The sequence below is a fragment of the Aethalodelphis obliquidens genome, unplaced genomic scaffold, assembly GCF_003676395.1.
Source record: "Aethalodelphis obliquidens isolate GAN/ISIS:26980383/991018 unplaced genomic scaffold, ASM367639v1 scaffold3, whole genome shotgun sequence".
Lineage (NCBI taxonomy): Eukaryota > Metazoa > Chordata > Mammalia > Artiodactyla > Delphinidae > Aethalodelphis > Aethalodelphis obliquidens.
In genome coordinates this window covers 54,582,181-54,601,100 of record NW_020837947.1, presented here as the reverse complement: position 1 = coordinate 54,601,100, position 18,920 = coordinate 54,582,181, and positions in this window count along the sequence as shown.

Here is an 18,920-nt window from a genome sequence, read left to right as displayed (position 1 = left end):
AACAAACAAAAGCCCAGGACCAGGTGGCTTCACAGGCGAATTCTATCAAACATTTAGAGAAGAGATAATACCTATCCTTCTCAAACTCTTCCAATATAGCAGAAGGAGGAACACTCCCTAACTCATTTTACGAGGTCACCGTCACTCTGATACCAAAACCAGACAAAGATGTCACAAAAAATGAAAACTACAGGCCAATATCTCTGATGAACATAGATGCAAAAATCCTCAACCAAATACTAGCAAACAGAATCCAACAGCACTTTAAAAGGATCATACACCATGATCAAGTGGGGTTTATTCCAGGAATGCAAGGATTCTTCAATATATGCAAATCAATCAATGTGATACACCATATTAACAAACTGAAGGAGAAAAACCATATGATCATCTCAATAGACGCAGAAAAAGCTTCTGACAAAATTCAACACCCATTTATCATAAAAGCTCTCCAGAAAATAGGCACAGAGGGAATTTACCTCACCATAATAAAGGCCATATATGACAAACCCCCAGCCAACATCATTCTCAATGGTGAAAAACTGAAACCATTTCCACTAAGATCAGGAACAAGACAATGTTGCCCACTCTCACCACTATTATTCAACATAGTTTTGGAAGTTTTAGCCACAGCTATCAGAGAAGAAAAAGAAATCAAAGAAATACAAATCAGGAAAGAAGTAAAGCTGTTACTGTTTGCAGATTACATGATACTATACATAGAGAATCCTAAAGATACTAACAGAAAACTACTAGAGCTAATCAATGAATTTGGTAGAGTAACAGGATACAAAATTAATGCACAGAAATCTCTTGTATTTCTATACACTAATGATGAAAATCTGAAAGAGAAATTAAGGTAACGTTCCCATTTACCATTGCAACAAAAAGAATAAAATACCTAGGAATAAACCTACCTAAAGAGACAAAAGACCATGATACAAACAGATGGAGAGATACCATGCTCTTGGAATGGAAAATCAACATTGTGAAAATGACTACCCAAAGCAATCTACAGATTCAGTGCAATCCCACTCAAACTACCAAAGGCATTTTCCACAGGACTAGAACAAAAAATTGCACAATTTGTATGGAAACACAAAAGGCCCTGAATGGCCAAAACAATCTTGAGAAAGAAAAACAGAGCTGGAGGAATCAGGCTCCCAGACTTCACACCATATACAAAGCTACAGTAATCAAGACAGTATGGTAGTGGCACAAAAACAGAAATATAAATAAATAGAACAGGATAGAAAGCCCAGAAATAAACCCACGCACATATGGTCACCTTATTTTTGATAAAGGAGGCAAGAGTACACAATGAATAAAAGAGAGCCTCTTCAATAAGTGGTACTGGGAAAACTGGACAGCTACATGTAAAAGAATGAAATTAGAACATTCCCTAACACCATACACAAAAATTAACTCAAAATGGATTAAAGACCTAAATGTAAGGCCAGACACTATAAAACTCTTAGAGGAAAACATAGGCAGAACACACTATGACACAGATCACAGCAAGATCATTTTTGACCCACCTCCTAGAGAAATGGAAATAAAAACAAAAATAAACAAATGGGACCTAATGAAACTTAACAGCTTTAGCACAGCAAAGGAAACCATAAAAAAAGAAAAGACAACCCTCAGAGTGGGAGAAAATATTTGCAAACGAAGCAACTGACAAAGCATTAATCTCCAAAATATAGAAGCAGCTCATGCAGCTCAATATCAAAAAAACAAACAACCCAATCCAAAAATGGGCAGAAGACCTAAATAGACATTTCTCCAAAGAAGATATACTGATTGCCAACAAACACATGAAAAGATGCTCAACATCACTAATCATTAGAGAAATGCAAATCAAAACTACAATGAGGTATCACCTCACACTAGTCAAAACGGCCATCATCAAAAAGTCTACAAACAATAAATGCTGGAGAGGGTGTGGAGTAAAGGGAACCCTCTTGCACTGTTGGTGGGAATGTAAATTGATACAGCCACTATGGAGAACAGTATGGAAGTTCCTTAAAAAACTAAAAATAGAACCACCATATGACCCAGCAATCCCACTACTGGGCATATACCCAGAGAAAACCGTAATTCAAAAAGACACATGCACCCCAATATTCATTGCAGCACTATTTACAATAGCCAGGACGTGGAAGCAACCTAAGTGTCCACTGACAGATTAATGGATAAAGAATATGTGGCACATATATACAATGGAACATTACTCAGCCATAAAAGAAACAAAATTGAGTATTCGTAGTGAGGTGGATGGACCTAGAATCTGTCATAAAAAGTGAAGTAAGACAGAAAGAGAAAAACAAATACCTTATGCTAACACATATATATGGTATCTAAAAAAAAAAAAAGGTTCTGATGAATTGAGGGGCAGGACAGGAATAAAGACATAGAGAATGGACTTGAGGACACAGGGACGGGGAAGGGTAAGCTGGGATGAAGTGAGATAATAGCGGTGACATATATATACTACCAAATGTAAAACAGATAGCTAATGGGAAGCAGCTGCATGGCACAGGGAGATCAGCTCGGTGCTTTGCGACCACCTAGAGGGGTGGGATAAGGAGGGTGGGAGGGAGATGCAAGAGGGAGGGGATATGGGGATATACGTATGCACACAGCTGATTCACTTTGTTATACAGCAGAAACTAACACACCATTGTAAAGCAATTATGCTCCAATAAAGATGTTAAAAAAAAAACTTTGAGAGGTAAAAGCTTAAGATTTTTAAAAAGTGAACTCAAAATGATGTCATATAAAAAGGGTTACAACTAAACACAAGTTGTAAACATATATATTGCTCCCCTATCAAAATTTCATGTTGGTTAATGGTTATAAAGGCCTACTTTTCACCTATGGAGCAGAAACTCTAGTTTTTATATAACCAATATTTCCAAAGTGTCCAATCACCTTTATTTATTCATATAATAAATGATGAGTCAAGCTATTCACTTCTAATTTTGCAACTGAAACCACTGATATAGAGGAGCTAATACAGGCTGTCTCAGAATCACACAGGAAGTTGATAAAAGGTCCAGAAATATAACTGAAAATGTTATATGTCCATTTATGTCTTATCTGTATGAAAAAATTAAATATATGTTTCCCAGAAAATTTTAGGTGTCCTAAAATTAACAGAAACTTCATTTGGAAAACTATTTATTAACGTTTTTATTGCAGCTTTCATCATTTTTTCCCTCTCCAACAGCCTACCTCTATCCAAGTTCCCCTTCATACCCTTGTTATAAATTCATCTATTGGATCTTGTTAAAAACTGTTTAATAAAAACCATGACAATCAATAAAAAGCTTAAAATAAGAGAAAATAGGATAGAAACATGCAAGACACTACCAAAAAATCCTTAAGTGTGGATACACATAAAGGCAAAAATAAATTATATGGGACTGAATTATTTGGTCAGGCTGATTTTCTGTGATTCGCAAAGATCATCTTGCAGGGATGGGTACTTCTGGGTTTCACATCATTCTTGGAGGCAGAGTACCCTTTCTGATTGGTCAAGTCCTTCTGCTCTCTGGAAATGGTCTTAGAAACTCATTATAGACATGAACAACCTAAATGTCTACATTATCTAAGCAAGCTCTGTGTGTGTGTGTGTGTGTGTGTGTGTGTGTGTGTTACATTATGAGTTAAAAAGAAATGCAAAAACAAAAAATAAGTAGTTTCATTTATGGTCTGTCATATTGGCAAACATTATAAAGTATTACTCCAATCTGTCTGTGTGGTGCAAGCCAGTTACTTCCATACTCTTCTGGTGGGAATATTGTTATAGGCTTTTTGAAAATAAATTAAGCAAACTACATAAAGATATGTTACTACATAAAGATACCAAATGATATTACTTCTAGAAAACTATTCTTAGCATGAAGCAGTCTGGGCAGGACTTCCAGAGTAGCAGAGTAAGGATCACCATAAATCTACTCCTTTAGGAAAATAACAAAAACACTGGAAAAATGGTCAAAATCAATATTTTCAAGGCTACAGAGTCAACCAAAGGCTTTCAGTAATCTGAAGATTTTACTTTAGAAAAATGCTGAACTTGGAGCAGCAGGATTTGTGGCATTACAACCAGACCTACTCCCATCCCCATATCTATATCTCTGTGGTAGTCTTGAAAACTAGGAGGCTTGCATGCCTTGGAGGATGCCATCTGGGATTTAATCCTTCAAATCATGAAACCCCAGAGCATTATCGCTACTGAGATCTGTTTCACAGCTTTTTGGGAAAGCCCATTTCCAAGATGTTTTCATTGTATTGATTTCCAGTGGAATTCAACTCCATTGGAAAAACCAAATTTTCAGAGTACTTATCAAAAATAATCCATGGCAACTATTTTTCATCACAGTTGACGGAGGCTGTGATATTGAAATGGAGCAGGACCCTACGGTCCTTCCCCCTCCCCACCCCCCTCGCCGAGTCCTCAGCCTCCCTTCTGTCTGGGGGGAAACTTTAGCCAAACAAGTTTAATCAGAGAAGCAAGACAATGCAGAAACAAAGAAAAACAGTCAAAAGAGACCAAATAATAATACTTTAGTCATTAAGCCAGGTCAAGGACTTTATTGCCTCCTCAAGGGCTATAGATAACATTCTGAGCCATAGCCTGTGAGCTGTCTTACAGAGACTGGAACCCCCACCAGGTGAAAAAAGTTAACTGCATGATGACCAAACTGGAGCCATGACGTAAGCTGCCACAATTCTGGCTTCAAAGAAATGGGAACAAACCGACCCTGGAACTAAAGACTAATTGTACTGAAAACAATCAACATGACGCTGATAAGACTACTGCATGACTAATTTCAAAATGTCAGGGCTGACCATGCTGTTTCTGCATGTAGCCCCCTCCCTCCTTTTATGAAAGGTCTATAAAATCTCTTGCCCAGTGATTGTCAGCGGGAGGAGTCAGCTTTTGAACAGAAGTCCACCCTCCCCTCACCCCCAGGTTGCTAGCCTCCAAAATAAAACAAACTTTCCACCAACCTTGCCTCTTTACTGGCTTCTGAGCAGCGAGCAGTCGGATTCCCACTTTTGGTAATGGTTTTTTTGACGTCCAACGTGAGGCTGCTGCGTTCTCGCGAGGCTGCTGCGTTCTCGCGAGGCTGCTGCGTTCTTGCGACATCTAGCTCTCCCGGGGTTTTCCAGAGTAGAGCCGCGGGCCGTGGCTATGGCCTGGGGTGGTTGCGATGAGCCAGGTGCTTGTGGTTAGCTGGCCCCAAGAGGGGGATTTTGGGAGACGTTCCTAGCAGCTGCCGAAACCATTTGTTTCGGGGATCCTCCCTGTTTCTCCCCTGCTCCTACTACTAGCTGCCAACTTACGCTTTTCCTTGGTGGAACGGAAACATGCATCTGGATGAGCTAACGAGCTACAAGACTGAGAAAGTCCGCAGGTGGGCACAAGGGCAAACTTCTCTTTTGAGCATGAAGTGCTATTTGGGCATTTTGCCAATTGGTTCTGACGTGGGTCTGATGTTGAGGACCGTTTGTGAACACAAAGTGCTATTGGACATTTTTGCCAATTGGTTCTGACGTGTGTCTCATATTAAGGACCGTATGTGAGCATGAAGTGCTATTGAGCATTTTTGCCAGTTGGTTCTGATGTGGCTCTGACGTTGAGGACTGTTTGTGAACATGAAGTACTATTGAGCATTTTTGCCAATTGGTCATAACGTCTGTCTGACGTCAGTGACTGTGTTAGGGAAGTGTTTGGGACTCCATTGAGTCATCCTCTTGGCAAATTTGTGACAGTTCTGTCTTCTGGTGTGTGAATGTATATTCCATTTGTGTGACTGCTATTTTTGTTGTATTTTGTAAAATGGGACATTCAGGTTCAATTCATTAGAAAAATTTTAGCGATGAAATTATGACTCGAAAAAAAAGATAATTTTTTTAACAAGGTATAACAAAAGTATTCTTCAGACTCCAGAGAAAATTGGTTAAGATGAAACGCTTTTGAAACTCCAAAACTGGATCTTTTTACATATGCAGTTAGAAAAGCTAGCTTGATAAAATACTGTTTTCAGAATTCTGACCCTGAGAGAGCAAATATATGCCTAAGAGAAGGCTTGAAGTTAATTCTTATCATGTCCTTGAAATACAAACATAGCCCACTGTGCCTGAGACTTCAGCCTTGGGTTACTTAGTAGAACTTCAGAAGATGCTTGGGTTTATTAAACACACAACTTGTGCCATATTAAAGAGAAATTATGCTATGAAAAAAATGTAAGCTCTCAGAGGTTATAAAATATGTTCTTAAGTGTGCCAATCAGTAAATGCTGAACAGTTCAATTATTTGTTTCTTGGTTTTGTTAGGGTGTTTAAGGGTTAAAAATTGTGATATGTAATTAAAGCTACTAAAAATGATAAGAGAAGCATTTTAGTATGTAAAACAAGTAGGATATGTGTTGTCAGCGAGAAAAGGTATAAAAAGTGGAGATACTTTTATTGAAGAAAAATGATAATTTTTTTCTAGAGCTGGTTGTTTCTGGATGGGGAAAAATAAGGGATAAATCATGTGAATACAAAAAGTGGATAAAATGTTTGTGAAAAAAGGAAACTTTGAGAAAAAATTTTGGATGTTGTCAGGAGTGATTATGATTAGATTGGATTTAATTAGGTAAATGAGCTTTGTTATTAATAGTAAGCTGGTACAAGACTGGAGTTTGGTTTTCTTTCTCCCTGTTAAGAGAACAAAATTTTTCTGGAATATCAAGCTGCTTTTTATAACAGATTGTAAGTTTCTTTCTCTAGCTAACTTTGAGTATTCCAAAGGGCCCCTAGGCATCTCAGAAGAAATATTAAAGTAAGTAGGATTATTTGGTATGTTAAATTATATGGAAAACATTTGATAACTTTCAGACCATAGTGTCTGTGGAAAAACTTTAGCCAAACAATAAGTTTAATCAGAGAAGTGAGAAAATGTAGAAACAAAGGTAAACAGTCAAAAGAGACCAATTAATAATAGTTTAGTCATTAAGCAAAGTCAAGGACATTTACTGCCTCCTCAAGGGCTATAGATAACATTCTGAGCCATATCCTGTGAGCTGTCTTATAGATACTGAAACCCCCACCAGGTGGAAGAAGTTAACTACAAGATGACCAGACTGGAGCCATGACATAAGCTGCCACAGTTCTGAGAACTGTCTTCAAAGAAATGGGAACAGGGCTTCCCTGGTGGCGCAGTGGTTGAGAGTCTGCCTGCTGATGCAGGGGACGCGGGTTCGTGCCCCGGTCCGGGAAGATCCCACATGCCGCAGAGCGGCTGGGCCCGTGACCCATGGCCGCTGAGCCTGCGCATCCGGAGCCTGTGCTCCTCAACGGGAGAGGCCACAACAGTTAGAGGCCCGCATACCGCAAAAAAAAAAAAAAAAAAAGAAATGGGAACAAACTGACCCTGCAACTAAAGACTAACTGTATTAAAAATAATCAACATGACGCTGATCAGACCACTGCATGACCAATTTCAAGATGCGTGTCAGAGCTGACTGTGCTGTTTCTGCATGTAGCCCCCCTCCCTCCTTCTACAAAAGGTCTATAAATGCTCTTGCCCTCTGACCGTCAGTGGGAGGAGTCAGCCTTTGGACAGGAGTCCACACTCCCTCCCCTAGGTTGCTAGCCTCCAAAATAAAGCAACCTTTCCTTTCCACCAACTTTGCTTCTTTATTAGCTTCTGAGCCTCGAGCAGCTGGACCCCCACTTTCAGTAACAATATCATTTGTTAAAACAAGATCTTGGCCAGAAACATTTGGAGAATGAAATGTGCGTAGGGAATTCTGAAAACATATTCCTGGGAATTTAGAAGGCTGAATATATATGCCAAGCTACACACATGGTCAAGAGACCTGAGAGGGTACCAATCTCTCATTGCTGTCTAACTTGAGGTCCTGCACAGGAAGTGAAGGCTTAACAGATTTGTGAAGTGCCTGAGCACCGAATGCATGCCCCAACACACACACATACACACACACACACAGCACTTGGCAAAGGGCAGAAAACTTATTGTTTAAGGCATTTAAGAGAAACTAACCAATCTTCTGGCTCCATTTAGCTAACTGAATGCAGACTTCAGTGACTCACACATCAGGAAATACAGAATCCGTCCAGGAAAATCAGTAAACAAAATACAAACAACAATAGCAACAACAACAAGTTCTAAGTAGGGGAAATATGATTTCCAGAGCTACCACCTTACATTATCTAAAATAAACAGTTTTGGCAAAAAGTTATGAGACATACAAAGGACAGTACACGAATACACAGAGAAAAACAAAATTAATAGAAACTATCCCTGAGAGGGCACAGATATTGAACTAAGTAGACAAAAACATTAAAATAGTGATTTTAAATATGCTCAAAGAAATAAATGTACCTGTGTCTAAAGAATTAATGTATGGCAATGATGTCTCACCAGATATAGAATCAAAGAAACGAAGGAAGGGAGGGAGGGAGGGAGGAGAGAGGAAGGAAGAAAAGAAATAAGTTGTGGGGGGAAAACAAACAGAATGAAACAGTATTATTCTCAAATATTTAAACACAAAAATGTTTATTACAGCTTTGCTTATAAGGGAAAAATGATGGAAATAACATTAAAAAAAAGCAGTTTAATTTCATTGTTTTGATGTGGAGAATTGAGTCAAATATTCTGAAGAAGTTCAATCGTTTAATAAATTTATGCTTGACATCCAGAGGTAAGAGCTGTGAACACACATCTCTGCAGAATTAAACAATGTTAATTTGCGTTTTAAAAACAGTTAATTTGTTGGTCAAGAGGTTAAGGATTATTCACATATATTACCTGAATTTCATTAGTGCACCTCTGCATAGCTTTCTTTGTTAAAGATGAGAAAATAATAACTAGTTACCAGAAAATTAATAAAATACTCTAAAGTCAAATTTTAAAAAATGTCAAATTCTGGCTCAAAATGTAGCATGTATTTGTATAAAGTGAACTTGTTTGTTTGGCTTCTGTTTGTTTTGGTAGACAGCTTATAGTTAGGTCTTGCTTTTCTTTTTTAATCCACTGACAATTTCTGTCTATAATGGTGTATTTAGACCATTCCCATTTAAGTGAACACTGAATTAGCTGGATTAAAATGTACAATGTTTGTAACTGATTCTATCCATTGTACTTAACATTTTATTTCTTCGGTTTTTTTCTTCCTTTCTTATTCTCCCCTCTGTTATTGAATTGAGCATTTAAAAGATTCTGTTTTCTCTCCTGCCTTAGCATATCATTTATATTTCTTTAAAAATATTTTTAGTACTGTAAGTTGCCTTACAGTATTTTAGTTGCCCTAGTATTATTAATATGCATGTACAGCCAATCCGTGTCTCTATTCAAGAAACACTATATGTACTACTTCAAGGGTAGTTCAGGTACCTTATAACAGAGTATTCCCAATTTCTCCCTTCTGGCCTTTATAAAATCTGTGACATTCATTGAACTTATCTATCTTCTATAACCATGTAATATATTGTTTCTATCATTACTGTGAACATTTATATATTTTATCAAATAAGAATAAGAAAAAGAAAGGAGTTTATTATCCCTTCATTTTATTACTTATCTTGTGCTTTTCTTCTTTTTTCTTCCTTTTTTAAAATATATATTGAGTTCTGATCTATGTTATTTTCCTTTATTCAAAATGTCTTGAGGGGCAGGTATGCTGTGATGAATTCTCTGTTTCAGTTTTTCGAATAAAGTCTTTATTTCTCCCTCACTTTGGAAGATAATTTTGCTGTATATATAATTCCAGATTTATAGGTTTTTTTCTTTAAATATTTCCCTTTGCTTTTCTTGTTTGTATGGTTTTTGACAAAAGTTGGCTCTAATTCTTATATTTTTTTCTTCTGTAGGTAAGGCATATTCTCCTCTCTCCTCCGGCTTCTTTCAGGATTTTCTTTTCATGTTTGGTTTTCAGCAGTTTGAATAGGATATGCATGTTGTTTTCAAGTGCAATGGTTTCTTTTGATTTTGAAATGGATCCATTGTTTTTAGTCTAAGTGGCACAATTACTTTTAAAGCATTATGGGCTTCCTATGTATTAGATAGAAACTGACTCATTATGGGGGGGTGGAGAGAGAGAAACATTGTCACAAATCTTTGTGAATAGGCCCCTTTCAACTTCAGTCTGTCAGTCAGGGTACTATGGGCCAACACCAGAGTAGTTCTTAGAAGTCCTGTTATAGTGTTCTGAGATTACTGGACATGTTCCGAAGATACTCTGAAGATGCTCTGAAGCGATTTTCTCTCACTTAGAGGACCTGTGAAGCACCACTTAAACCTTTTTGAGATCTTAACAAATGTTTTTATGACCTTAACTATGACACTGTGTTTTACTGTCAGTGTCCTAAATTTGATCCTTATTCTGAGGCCATTTTTATTTGAGAATATTTTTTTCTGGGAAACAACATGGATGAGAAATAATTTTATTTTCCAACAGAGAAAGTCCTGGCTACTTTATATTTCTTTTATACTCTGTTTGAAAACGCAACATTTCCTTCTCAAGCTCATCTCTCTCCTCTCATACTTAATCATACTTAATTTAGAGGCAGCTAAAGGAAACTATTTGGTACTTTCACAGTCTGCTTGGAAATCCAATTAGCCAGGTCCACCAGTTAATTAAATATCCTGTTGTCCATGTTACCACAGAGGATAATATCATTAATTTACTAACAGCATATAACTTGGGCTCTTTTTCCTCCGGCCTCTCAAAGCAATTTTGCTACTGCTATTCCAGCCTTTCACTAACAATCTCCTCTTCAGGTCTTTGTTAAGTGCCTGATCCCAAAGTTATGGCATGGGTTTGTTGCAAAAGGACTCTACTTTTTGTTAGCAATTTCTACTTCAATTAGTGTTCCCTCTGTAATAATCCAGCCCCCAGCTTGACAAAACAAAGATTTAATTTCTAAGAACTCTTTAATCTGTACCGGGCTTACCTGGTAGTTTGTTTTTTTGTTTTCTGTTTTTTTTGCATGTCTTGCCAATGGTTATGTGAACAGCTACATTTAACTGGCAAGTTGTCTGCAATCTTGGTTCATCTGGGACACTCAAGCGGTTGGATTTCTCTCTCACTCCAAGTAGTTTTGAGGCATCTCTGTCTGAATGTAATCTCTCCATCTGGTCTTTTCATTTGGAAGTTCCAAAACAATAGCTAAACTTTGAACATGAAGAATCAGAGAAGCTGCTTGGCCTTCTTAAGGCTCTGGCCCAGTACTGGCACACTGTACAATCTGTCACTTTCAGTTTGGCTAAAGCAAGTCTCTGGCCCATCACAGATTCTAGAAGAGGCTACACAAGAGCATGACTAGTGAATGTCTCTGGTTCATTGATGGTAACCAATGTAATGGACTATCACAATTGCATAATCAGTATAACCAACGGTATAAAATAAGTCTGGGGAAAAATGGCTACAGCATTAAAAAGTACTTAAAAATGTTTTCTGTGTTTTGGGTTTTGGTTATGATAGGATTTGGGAGATAAGTAGGGATAAGAATGGGATAAAAAGTTATCTGCTGCAATTTATTTACCCACTGAAATGTTATTTCTTTATAACAAAAATGTTTGCTAACACTACACTTTAAATAATAAAATTTCTAAATTGACATCTATAAATCCCATTTAGAGCTTGCTGCTACTGTCACAACTACTTTTAATGATAATTTTAATGATTTTTGTTGTTGTTTTACTGGTCTGATTTGAATTGTTGTTAACCAAAATAAAGAAAAGAAAGTGAATTAAATTGCTATTTGGTAAGTAGAAGTGAGACATTTACTGTGTAAGTCAGCAATGAAATAAGTCATGTAGTTGACCTCTAAAATGTCAGTTGAAACAAACGAAATCAAAGCAAACTGTGACTCCTATAAAGAAATACATTAATGGCTTGCCTCTTAGTCAACAGGAACTTTAAAATTGAATGGCAACACCTGATTATGCATTTCTAAAATAGAAAGAGCCATATCATGTCTTGTTGGGTAAAACAGTGCATTACTCCAATTTGCACAAATATTTTCTTTAGAGGAGTCATGCTGTGTTTGCAATGATTTCATAATTTTCTAGCCCAACTGCATGCTGTGACTTAAATATAAGTGTGGGCTAATGGGAAAAAGTAAGGAGGAGAAAAATCACACATTATGACTAAAATCCAGAAATATACAGATGTGAAATTCTACATTATATTCCCAGATTTTCCATTTTCCATTTATGTTCATATAACAAAATGTTTATCTGGAGTCTAAACGGATTTTCAGAGCTACATATATTGTAGATACCTTACTTAATCCTGTTGCAGACAAAAATAATTCTAGTGTTTAGATAACTCCCAAGAATATGGCAGTGTTTAAGAAAAAACATTTTATCACGTATCTATGGAATACATCCTGTTATGTTTAAGAAAAATATATCACGTATCTATGGAATATGTCCTGTTATGAATTTTATTTATAGGAATAACATGTGAAGCAATTAATTAATATTAATTTCAATATAATAGATGGGTTTATCTGAAAACAAAACCAAGATGCTTAACACTAAATTCTAAATGTTTTGTGAGGGCAAAAAAGGAATATATTTTATGTATTTATTTATTTTTAGAGTAAAAGGAAGATTTTGCAATACATGTCATTTTTTATTGAAGTATAGTTGATTTACAATATTGTGTTAGATTTGGGTGTACAGCAAAGTGATTCAGTTAGACATATATATGTATATATCTATATTCTTTTTTCAATTATTTTCCATTATAGTTTATTAAATACAATCCATTTTTAAGAGAGAATACGAAGACTACTAAGAAATAAGATGTCCTTTTTTTTGGTGGGTGATCAAGACGTTCTAATTGATAATTATATAGGAGTATTTCCGAATTGCTGCTTGTAGTTGTGAATGTTAATGACATCTACATATAGAAAAAATTAAAGATCAAGGCAGTGATGGTATAAAGAGACCCACTATTGATGACTGCTTACCTGGGTGTTTTACATGTCTCCTGAATAATGATAAATAAACTTTATTACATGAATTGTATTCGTTTTCTCACAAAATAATGAACCTCAGACTTAATCATTTTTAGTATTTTCCTAATGGCAGATACTGCATTCCTAGTATGCTTCCTACTTTTCTGTCTTGATAATCATATCTAGTTATAGCTATCAGACCACAGCAACACCACAATGCCAATAACTGGAAGTACCTAAGGCTTAAGATTCCTAAACAAAATATATTTTCTCATAGTTTATTCTCCAGTTTTCTGGTTAGACAGTGTTGAGAAGGAATGGTTTTAAACCCCATTAGTAGTAGATTCTTGCTCTGGACAAACCACTGTTCTTCATGAGGTCTCTCTGGGAAATAAATGTCCAGAATATAAAGAGATGTAAATTAACATTTTTAGGTGTGACTTTGGCCTCAAGATTTTATATATTTGCCTGGGATAAACTAAGTGACTAAGTGACTAAGTTTCTCTATCTGTGACTCTTTATCTGTGACTTAAAGAAGTGTTAATCTGAACACTCAATCTCAGCTTTTCTAGAGACTATCTTGGATGGCAAGAAGAAACAGGAAGGAAGAAAAGATATAAAAAGAGAGAATAATGGACAACACTTGAGGAAGATTTGACTAGGAAGCAGTCATAGCCGAATCAAAATCAATGACTCAAGCTTTCAAAGTAATAATGAGAGTTAGTGAGAAATCCACCCAATAGCACAGTGACCAATACAATATTACAAAAGGACCACTGAAATTCAGATTGCCTACAGGACTTGTCAGCCTACCTCACACAAACATCCCTATCTAAAATAATTTTATTTCATTAGACACCTCTTCTGAGCATCCACATAGTTAAATAAGAAGATTAATCTATTGAAAAATTATTTATCAGTGATCTGAATTTCAAAATAATATTGAACATTTACTCTATGAAAAGTATTAGAAGAGGTCCTATGGTCTACAAGATAAGGTCCCTTTGTTTTCAAAGATTGCCCTCTAACAAGGGATGATGCAATATGTATACAACAAAGAAAAAGGATGCACCACTTACTGATTACCCACTACATACCTCAAAATTACTTAAGCATTTTATATATGTCACTTAATTTAGTTCTCAAGAAAGCGGGGGCAGGGGCGGAATTCAAACTCATGTTTCACTCTAAACTCATCTTCTTTCTTTTGTGCCATCATTTCTAATAATATGCTTAATATATAATGGTATTCCATGAGCATAAATTTCAGTTTCTGCTATATCTGTTTTTAGGAAATGGAACATATATCCTCAAATGCCAGGAAGTCTCATTAGAGATCATGTAGCATATGGTGCATGATAAATCATTTCATGCCCACATTTGTAAGTGTTCAGCATGCAGAGAAAACTTCTACCTTGAAGCATATGGTCTATTGATAAGAGCTAAGATGTTGTTTTATTACTATAATAATTTCTGCATATATTTGTAGTGCCTACCATATTTATGATATATAATACAGTTATAATACTAAAGGTAATACTAACGTGTTGTATGGTTATTATGTCCAGGTATTAAGCTACATAATTTCATATCCTTTATTTCATTTAATTCTCATAGCAATCCTAAGGTAGTAGCATAATTATTTTTAAAATTTCCAAGTAAGAAATGGGGTTTATAGATGTTAAGTAATACATCCAAATCACATAAGTGATCAGAACACTGAAAAGATTTCAACATCTTATTTATCACACAAGCTAATTCACTATGCATAAGAAAAAATTGTTTTAAATGGAAATGCTCTTGAATTACCTAACTCAGACAAACAAAAAATTTAAATGCTCAAAATGATGAAAACCACAGCTTTCAGTTTCAACAACTTATGGAAGAGGCATCTAAGGTGAAATAACTAATTCTATTGGAATAGTTTAATTCACGGACACATGAATAATAATAAAAAACATTTAATGTTTCTTACTTTATGACACTATATCTATACAAATTGAGTTTTCATATTATTCTCCAACAGAAATCAAACGTAAGATTGGACTACATGTCTCACTAAACCAGTAGATTGTACTTAGTAACATATTAATATTAAATTGTTATGTAACTTTAAAATAGAACTTCTTAAACTGAAACTACCAATTCTATTTTATTTAAATATTTAAAGGCAATGTCCTTTAATCAATTTGACATTTTCTTATTTATTTTTTCCTTATTATGTGTGACACAATAAATAGGACTTTTAAATTATCTGCTATTGAAGTTTTATTAGGTAGAATAAAGTAAGATGGCTAGGGAATATGTAAGCAATCTCTCAAGAAATTCCAAAAGTAATTGTCAATGATTATACCCCTTTTCACTGTGAGATCACTATAGTGACAAATATCAACATGAACTTTATACTTATAAAGAAAAATGACACAGAGCCACAGGTTTGCTTATATTAAGCAAATAGAAATTTTCAGTGCAGTCATACTATATATCAGGGATTAGCAATGTTTATTTGTGACAGATGAAGTGCAACCTTCTGTATTTAACATTCAGAGAAGGCAGGAGGGCTGAGCAACCCATCTTGAGGCACAGGCATATGTGACCTACTCAAGTCTGAAGGCAGAGAGAACTGAAACTAAATTCACAGGCAGTCTGGGCCATACACTGAAACCAGGCAGCAAGTGTACGCTACTTATAAAGACACAGGAGAGGGGAGAGACTTAGACTCAGGTGCAATGCTATCAGGGAAGATTACTGAGGGAAACTCCACAGGTACTAAGACCTTATAACAAGTACCTGGCAGTCATCCTTTCTATAATACCATGGGAGAAGTGGACGAGACCTGAGAAAGATATCTCTGGCGACTTGATGCCTGATGGATGGTGGAGAAAATGAGTCAAATCCTCCCATCATTCAGATCTCAGTCACTGCTAAAGAAAATGTGTAACCCTGGCATCAAATAATTTCATCCTGTGGTGATCTGAATGTAAATGAAGCACAACAATTCCAAGAAGCATTCCCCTAGAGACTTCCTTGACTCAACTGCCCCAAATGAAGACGTGACAGAAGAAGAGGTATACCCTTTTCCAGACATAAATAATACTTTCATTAGAATTCTGTATATAATTTCAATAAAAAATCACCAGACATGTGAAAAAGACAAGAAAATATGATTTATTGTCAAGAGAGGAAAAAAGTCAACAGATCCAAAGAGATTAACCAGATACTTTAATTTTCAGAAAAGGACTATAAAATAAATGTAACAAATGTGTTACATAAATTATCTCTGGCTATAATAAACATGTTAAAGAATATAGTGGAAAAGGTGAACAAGTTATATAAACATGTAGGGAATTTCAGCAAAGATATAGAACCAGATATGAATTCTAGAAATAAAAACTATGATATCAGAGACAAAGAATTCTTACGGGCTTAACAGCAGACTGTAGACAGCATGAAAACATTTACTGGTCTTGAAACCAGGACAAGAGAATTATAAAAACATAAACAAGAGGATAACGTGAAGAAGAAAATGGAAGAGAACATTCTGAGACCTGTGGGATAATATCAAATGATGTAACATACATGAAATGGGAGTTTAAGAAGGAAAAAGATATAATAGTAAAGAAATATATTTGAAGAGATAATGGCCAAGGTTTTCCAATATTAATGGAAACTATCAACCAACAAATCTAAGAAGTTCAGTATATTCCAAAAAAGAGGAAACACACAAAAATACTTAAGAATATTAAAGTAAAATTACTGAAAAATAAAGAAAACAAAGACATCTTGAAAGCAGGCAGTTAAAGAGGACACATAAACATGTAGGTAACAATGCAATAGATGGTTGATTTCTCATAAGACACAGTGAAGACCAGAAGACAAGAAAGTGACACCTTCAATGTGCTGGAAAAAGGAAATCATCAACTTAGAATTCTCTATTTAGGAAAAAAAAATCTTTCAAATATGAAAGTGTAATAAATTTGGTCTTTGAAAAACGAATAGTGAAAACAAAAATTTATTTCCAGACATTCACTACACTACCAAAAAAGTTATTTGAGTTGCAGGAAAATTGATTTAAGACAGAAGCTTGGCTCTGCAAGAAGGAATGGAAAATTCCAGAAAGAGTGGTCACTAAATAAAAGCACTTTTCTAAGTAGTTATAATTAAAACCATTTCAAAAGTATTAATTGTTTAAACTTAAAATAATAAAAATGAAATATGGAGTAATAGTTTATAGAGAAGTAAAATATATGACAAGGGGAGCACAAAGGTGGGAGTGTTGAAATTGGAAGTGTAAATGCACCTTTGCAAGGTTCATTTTGTTGTAACAATCACACTGTTCATGAAGCTCTACACACACACACACACACACACACACACACACACACACAGGTACACACACACTTCCCTAACAAAAACTGCCTTCAAGAGACTTCAATTTTATCAGAGAAATTAGGAAAGTACAAAAAGCAAATGCAGTAAAAACAGAAAAATAAATGATACAATAAAGCATATGACAAATGTGAAGAGAACAGAGAGAAGACAGAAATTGATTCAAACCAATGGGAAGACAGTTACTGTGGAAGAGACAATATTGCCTTTTCTCTGGTCTTTGAGAGAAAATAGATATGCTAAGTGAAATAAGTCAGGATAATAAGAATATATTTTTTATTAAAGTACAGTTGATTTACAATATTATATTAGTTTTAGGTGTACAACATAATCACTCAATTTTTTTATAGATTATACTCTGTGAAAAGGAAGTAAGACACAAAATGGCATTACTGATAATTAATGAGAGAATATATAGAAAATAGGAGGAAAAAAACCCTTAAAGCTAAATTATTATAATAGATTTTATCAAGATATGATTCTACATTTTGTCAGAGTATTGTTCTACTTAGTTAAATAATTGTATGATTTTTCTCTTTTGTTTGCAAATATGAATGCCACTGATTTATTTTTAAATAGTAAATATTTCCTATTCTTATTCTTTTGTTTTACATGTGAAATTTAATAATTTAATCAAGTATTTATCAATAGCCTACTATGGAAAAATTAAAATTAGAGTTAATGTGGAGTAGATAACATACAACAAATGCAAACATTATGACCTGGGATTCTAAAATTTTAATTCTTATTGATATTATAATTTAATTGTTTATAATTTGATTTATAAATCTTCATGTTTGTGAAGTACATTGAATATTAATTTTCCAAAGTAGAGACAATATAAACAAAATATCTCTGATTTTTTAGTACATGAAAAATCTGATTTTTATTATTTGAAAGTTTTTATAGTATTTTTCTTAATGAATTGCCTCTGTTACAAACAAATGTTTGGTTTTTTTTTAATGTGTTCTCTCCAGGACAGATCATGGGTTTTCTCGTGATGTATTTTATTACTATTAAAGAAGAAAATACAGTTATACAAAACAGACTTCTTAAAATATCCCAATTATTGGCCCTTTCTTGGTTTTATACATTTCACAGCCAGATATAATATCAGTAGAAATTTTGAAATAAGATAGAAAATAGAGTTAGGGCTCATAAAAGGATTGAGTCTGATGATTCTATCAAATCTCTCAAGGGAAAAAATCAAGTCTGATAAAAATCAGTATCCAATAATTTAATGTAGCACTGCAAACACGTTATTGGGACTGGGTATTGTTAGTGTACAAGCTGTAATGCTGACATTTGATTACATTTTTATATGGCTGTGAAACTAAACATGACAGGATTTACTTTCCAGTTTGTTTTTCACATTCAAGGTCCTTTAAGCCTTTGTGGTATACCAGAAAGAAAGTTCTATGTCATATCAGCATATATTACAAAATAAAATCTTATGGCATAATTAATTTTCTTATCACTTATTGTCTTGTCACTTATTTTTTGATAACATATTGGACCATAAAAATATACTCATGCTAGTT